Source organism: Triticum aestivum, chromosome 1A, assembly GCF_018294505.1.
Source record: "Triticum aestivum cultivar Chinese Spring chromosome 1A, IWGSC CS RefSeq v2.1, whole genome shotgun sequence".
In the NCBI taxonomy this organism is placed as follows: Eukaryota; Viridiplantae; Streptophyta; class Magnoliopsida; order Poales; family Poaceae; genus Triticum; species Triticum aestivum.
In genome coordinates this window covers 173,577,368-173,584,376 of record NC_057794.1, presented here as the reverse complement: position 1 = coordinate 173,584,376, position 7,009 = coordinate 173,577,368, and the positions used below count along the sequence as shown (strand labels likewise).

The following is a 7,009-nucleotide window of genomic DNA, read 5'->3' as shown; positions in this document are numbered from 1 at the left end:
TCTCACTTTAGTGGTTGCGGTGTTTATCTGATTGTAATATGTTCGAATATAGTTACACCCAAGATGATGAGCTTAGACAGGACATGAGACACTTGGCATTGAACATCAACATCATAATACTCTCCCAGTCTAGCACCATCATCCATGTGCCTCCCTCACCTTCAGCATCTCTTTCCCATCTGACCCCCCTCATGCACACCTTCATGATGAACAACACATACATAATTTGTCGTTCGTATGTAACGTGTCCATTATTTTTCTAATTTTTCTTTTGATGCAAAGATACATAGCCATGTGTCTATATATACATGCTCGTGCACGTGGACTTGTACAACTTCTAACCTATTTTAATCTAATTATCTTCCTAATCTAATTAACCATCCATATTGATAATTGGAACTCGTAATTTAGCCAAATCGAAAGCTTGTTGCTACTTCCTAGAGAAAGAGAAAATGAATTGTCCATGTCTAATTTCTTTTCTAATCTAATATCAACCGGTCATCTTGATTGTTAGAACTACTAACAGTTAGTCAAACCGCTCATTGATTGTGCACATATATAATTGCCCTGAACTAACGGCTAAATATAGCAAAACCTATGATTATTTACATTTTTAGGGGCGTGATTATTTACATGAGTTAGTTGATAAGTGCATGGATAGATCCGGATACATATGAACCCACTTTAAAAAACACATTTTATAATGCTAAAAAAATCTAGAAAAGGTGCACGCGGATATCTCCATATTGTATGTGTGTGCAGGAAGTTTCACAGAAAAATAACATTTTTGTGGTATGTGTAAAAAAACACTGGGTCACGGAATGCTTTTTAGAAGCACTAATTTTTTTATGGAGACAAAATAAAATGATTTTTTTACAAAACTTTGTGGCGCGGACATATTTTTGTGAAATGTATGCACGAAATTTTATTATGATTTTCTAACATTACAAAACGCATCTAAAATACATATTTGAAAAGCAGTTGAGAATCTGAGTTGGCTAGTGTACCTGATTATCCACTTCCATTTGGTGTATTACATTGAAAGTTTGCATCAATTTAATGACACTATTTTTCAAACAAGCCCTCGAGTTTTTTCACCTTCAATTCGTAGTCCATCCTTATCCTGAGACCACCGCACTCCCCTAGTCAACCACCAGACCCCCCAAATCTCTCCTCCATCCCCTTTCTTTCTCTCTCCCGACGCATCTCGCCGGTCGCGCAGCTCCGGCCCCTCTGCCTCACGCCCAGGAACCACATCGCTCCACGAACCACGACACCATGCCGGCGTGTGCGTGCATCGGTTGTATGTGCGCGGCGATCCGTCAAGCTTGCCTGCCCGCATGTTGGCCGGCGGAGGGGGGAGCCGACCAGGGTCCTACGCTGCTGACCGTCCCGGTTTTCTTCGCCGATCTAGATCCCAGCCCCCCGCGCACGCGACCACTGTCGTGAGGAGGCCGAGGCCGACAAGGCAGGGTCTCACCCACCATCGTGACCTTCACATCCAAAGGTCCATTTTTCTTTCTCCTTTCTAATCCATTGTTCCGATGCTTATCTTGCTTTCCAATGATGCATCTCTCCATTTATTCAGTGTTTGCTTCTGCTGATCATAGGAGTACCAATGCTGGAGTACTTAATTGTAATACAGATGATGTGTCCTGGTGCCTTGATCATATCTTTGGCCTGAACAAGTTTTTGCATGTTTCCTGGTGCTAAATTCCATGTTCTCATGTTTCTTGGAGCATTGGTTCGAGTATAAAATTTCAGATGATGCTCTAATGCATGTGTCATGATCTTGTTGTCTAGTGGAAAAATTGGAACAGATAGGATGTATTGTTGCGACTAATAGTAGAAGGACTAATGGCATGCTTTTGTTTGCTAGAGTAATGGAATAGAGAACAATAGCCAGTTTATTTTTTATCAACATGCTTTCCTTTATTCATATATGTGGTGCATTTATTCATATTTCTTGTGTACCATTGTTCAGTGTTCTCTTGTGGAGGAGCAGGGGTCGTGCTGGGAAGGATAGCGCTGAGGAGAAGCCCCTCCAGTGATTTCATGGGTTGCGGTTCGGCCGATGAGTTGGTAGAGCAGGAGCAGGGGTTCGGGGGTGCCCTCCGCACCGACATTGTTAGCATCCTCTCCCCCCCCTATGGATGTGCTTGCTCACTCACTGTAGTCAGTTTAGTCGGACTGTAAAGAACTTGTAGCTGGAGTATAATTTGAAAATTTCATTCTGCTCTAGCTTTACATCAAATTTATCTTGTGGACAGAGAAAATGCCATGCTGCTCTAGTAGATGATGCAACAATATGAAAAATAAGGAATCTGCAGGAAAAGGAACAACCTTTTCTCTTTACCCCTACTTTTCTACATACATTATTTGTAAACTTGCTTATTATTGTTTCACTAATTATTGCTCTTGCCCTGCTCTCCTAGTTGTTATAGGCAGCAAGATGTCCATGCAACTGAGATTGCAAACCTAAAAGTATAAAGCTCTCTCTTGGTGATGCAAGGGCACATTAACTTTCAAATGATAAGAATGAACTGGGGGTTGTTTCTGCCCAAAGTATAGCTGGTAAGCTTTATGTTGCTACTGAACTTGGAATTGTCAAGTTTGCATTAGTTGATTTCAGTATTTGGCCTAGGCTTTTGAGATGGGAGGGCGTGAATTTGTTGCTGATGCTACAAAATGGGATGCAAGTAATTCATGGAGTATATGCTTATTAGAAAGAACTGGTGTTTGCAAACTACTTAAGGCAAGTAGCAGTATCACAAAAATCTTGTGTGGCATGATTTGACCTTGTGCCCTTTAGGTCTTTCTCTTTCTGATAATCTGGTATGGCTTAAGATGCTCATGTGCTATTCACTTTTTCTCTGTCTCTCCCACTTGCTTTCCTCAAAATTCTAATCTACTTTACAAACAAGAAGCAATTTGTTTTACCCAAATATTTCCAAAGAAATCATTGCTAATATTTCTAAGCAACCCCCTTTCTTTGATTAAGCGGTTATAGTTTTTTTCACGAGGAGGCTATTTATAGATCACACTCCTTCTGTATTGGTCCTTGGTCCTGTATGGTGCAGTTGTTTGTATAGTTCATCTTTACATCTGACTCCATAATTGATAATGTATGTAGTTCTTCACATATCAAGAACTGAGGTTGTGAATGAATCAACTAAAAAAATCATTTTCTGTACTACCATGTACTGAATTCTCGATAACATTGCTCTATGCATCTCTAGTATTCAAGGCAAAGAAATCTATATACTGTTACAAATGTTTTTCAGTAAGTTCGAACTCTCACGTTCATTGTGGAGCATGCTTTGCCAATATGGTCCAACCTAGCATTTGGTGAACTCTCAAGTTTATTGTGGACTATATGTTTGAGTATTGCTAGTTTGGGTACTCCTCTTAGGCCATCCACAGTGCCTGGAGGCGGGCTTGCCTCCAAGCTTAGACCCACGTCCAGCCTCTATGCTGATTGCAAAACTCCTTTCTGGTCCTGAGATTCTCAACACAAGTCTTCCATGTTGTCTATTCCCACATGGCACAAGCCTATTTTATCCGGTTTGAATTCTTAGTCCACTTTACACTATAGTTTGAATTCATTAGGCTCTCTTCACAAACTAGATGTATATCTTGTGCAGCTGATCCGTAGGCTGAGGAGGAAGAAGATGGTTCTGCACTTGAAGATCTAGAGGCAAGAGGAGGAAGAAGATGGCGCAACACTTGATACGGAGGCGGAGGAGTAAGAAGATGAGGCATCCATCACTAGTGCGGAGGAGACGGGAGCGGAGTCGTTGTCGCGTGTTTTGGATCTTGCTCAGAGGCAGAGGATGAATCGAGGCGCTGGGGAGGAGCTGGCCTTGCTCGGAGAAGAGGCTCTTCCTCCGGCAGGCAAGTTGCTGGCTTGCTGCTGAGGGCAATCTGGAGCGAGCTGGAGCTGCTGCTGAGGGCGATCTAGAGCTGTTGCTGACTGCTGAGGGCAACCTCGGGAGACAATCTGAGAGGCGACCGAAGCGAGAGGTGCAAGGCGAGCGATCTGGAGATATGCGAGGCGAGCGATCTGAAGGGTGTATGGAGCGGCTGATGGGCCAAGGCCCAAAGCATACCTAGTTTTCTTTTTTTATTTTTATTTGGCACTACCCAATGAACCGGACGTACGGGAAACAGAACGAAACGTATAAAAAAGACGTGATGGACGAAAAAAGGTGGAGAAACAATCCTCCCTTTAATATTAGGTAGAGATAAGGACCCATGTTTAGTTTGCTAGCTGCTGCCTTTCTTTACCAAACTCTAGTGAATTGTGCTATCTACTTTTACCATGCAATCTTCTGTTATAGTGTATATGTTCTATATGTCGTGCAATGTGGTGTTCAATTAACTGTTTGGTTCAATTCTGCAAATGTGGTGTTTAATTAACTGCTTGGTTCAATTCTGCAAATGTGATGTTCAATTCTTTAGGGTGCAATATTTCCAAGTTGTTAAGCATGCTTGGTTTGGTTAACTATCTGATCTTCTATTAGGAGTATGTTATATTGTTCAATTGGTGTTTAGTTAACTACTTGGTTCATTTGTTGTGGCTTGGTTCACTTGTTGTGGTGTTTAGTTAACTGCTTGGTTCAATTCTGCAATGCGATGTTCAATTGTTGTGGTTGCATTCTGTTGTTGTATACCATGTGAGGAATAAATCAAATTTGGTTGTACTAAATACATGAGAAACAAATACAATTGCTATATTTCCAAGTTGTTAAGCATGCTTGGTTTGGTTAACTGTCTGATCTTCTATTAGGAGTATGTTATATTGTCCAATGTGGTGCTCAGTTAACATTTGGTTCATTTGTTGCGGTGTTTAGTTAACTGCTTGGTTCAATTCTGCAATGTGATGTTCAATTGTTGTGGCTGCATTCTCTTATTGTATACCATGTGAGGAATAAATCGAATTTGGATGTACTAAGTACATGAGAAACAAATACAATTGCTATATTTGCAAGTTGTTAAGCATGCTTGGTGTGGTTAACTGTCTCATTTTCTATTAGGAGTATGTTATATTGTGGAATGTGGTGCTCAGTTAATGTTTGGTTCATTTGTTGTGGTATTTAGTTAACTGCTTGGTTCAATTCTGCAATGCGATGTTCAATTGCTGTGGTGCATTCTGTTATTGTATACCATGTGAGGAATAAATCGAATTGGGCTGCACTTAATACATGAGAAACATATACAAGTGCAATATTTCCTAGTTCTTAATCATGCTTGGTTTGGATAAATGGGTTTTCCATGTGGCTTGAATTAATCTGATGAATCTGTAATGTGCTTATTTATCATCAACATATTTTACTGATAGCATGCGAACCCTTACTTAACCTGATGACTAACTACCTTATACGTGTTGCGGGGAAACAATGGGAAACACTAAGGTTTACAAGATGGTACTAACTATTATACCTTGCCTTTTTGTATTCCTTTGCCCCATTTCTAATATAGAGAAGATATTTATGCACATCCTTGTTTTCAGGCTTCACTGATGATTACCTCTCAAACCACCTATGTGGTCAGGAGGCGAGGAAATTTTCATACAACACCCACGGTTCAATATTGGAGTGTTCCTGAAGAGGTTGAAGGATGGACGGTCAATCATCCACAGGCACTGGCCTAAAGTTACAAAGACCTTCAACATGAATGAAGGCTCAATATTCGCCTTCCGCTTCAATAGTTTTCCAGATGAGATGCATCTCTCTATGTACCGTCTATGATGCTAATTTCAAAAGGTTCTAGATGTTGCATGTGAAACTTGTTGCTGGTGCAGTTGTGTAATGGGGTAGCTGAGTGCTGAAGCTATATCATGTTGTACTCCGATGTATTTCAATTATGAAATCCTACTTCCTTAATATGGAAATGGAATATATTATGTGCTTAATATGAATGTCAATTAGATTAGTAAATGGATTATTAATAATAGGGCAATTAGCCCGCTAATTGGCCAATTAGCTTGCCAATTGGGTTTTCCCATTGCAAACAGTTAATGAGAAACCACCGTGGGTGACGACCTCAAGAAACGCACACAGTTTTTAGGAATAAACCATGTTGGATCAATGAACAATCACACACGACATTCTCTTCAAAACTATTTGCGTTACGCCACCTTGCGCAAATGTTTTCCTTGTAGTGACTGTGTGGGATGTATATACGAATGGAAACGTTTAGTGGTGACTGACTGTGTGGGATATACTTTTGACCGGAAATGATTTCGCATGTATAATTGTATTTTTTAGCACAATTGTACGTATTTCTGTATTTGAGTGCTCGCCGATCGCACACGACCTCATTTTGTCGAGTGTGTGTGCTAAGAGGGCATATCCCCAACGGTTTTTGGGTCGTGTGGGAAGGACCCCCCTATCACCCACACTAACTTGGCGACGGTTCCAAATGCCATCGCGGGAATGGGTTAAAAACCATTAGTTTAGGACCGACGCGTACCAGTGCTTGTAATAGGCTTGGACGCCACGTGTATTCGCCAAAAATCCGGGTTATCCTGCCTTTGTTTGCCTGCCACTCCGACCAGGTAATCCTGGAATGACTCGTCGTACTCTTGACAATCAATCTTATAAAGACCCTGAATTTGTCAAGATTAAAACGGCGACTGGTCATGTGAGGTCCGACTTACGGGTTTGAATTAAGGTTTAGCTCAGTGGTTGTGCGGCCCTTGAATAGCACTTGACATTGAGGCTGGGCAGCCTATAAATGCCTTGTTTTTCTGATTTATATTTGTTTTAAATATTTTTTAAGATTCATCTTTTGTTGTCATATTGCTATATGGTTGAAAACTGATTAGGGCCACATTGCCTTATGTTTCATATATGAATCTATCCGGAGTTTTGTTAACCCGGCCTGGCTTTGGACTTTAAGTCGCTAGTGTATGATGATTATGTACTCGGAGTTTTGGCTCTAAGCTTTGGGATGTTACCCCTTGCTGCATATGGCGTTGTAAGTCGGCGGTATGGATAAATTACAC

At 41.0% G+C, this 7,009-nt stretch overlaps 1 long non-coding RNA gene across 2 annotated transcripts; it reads left to right on the top strand.

The window, feature by feature from the left end:
• Positions 1-1,151: 1,151 nt before the first annotated feature.
• Positions 1,152-4,365, top strand: LOC123042389 (uncharacterized). 2 transcript variants are annotated; one of them, XR_006418774.1, is made up of 4 exons: positions 1,152-1,507; positions 1,985-2,127; positions 2,271-2,574; positions 3,645-4,365. It is a non-coding gene; the product is annotated as an uncharacterized lncRNA (long non-coding RNA). The 2 variants fall into 2 exon arrangements; XR_006418773.1 differs by having other exon boundaries at positions 1,985-2,574.
• The last annotated feature ends 2,644 nt before the right edge of the window (positions 4,366-7,009 follow it).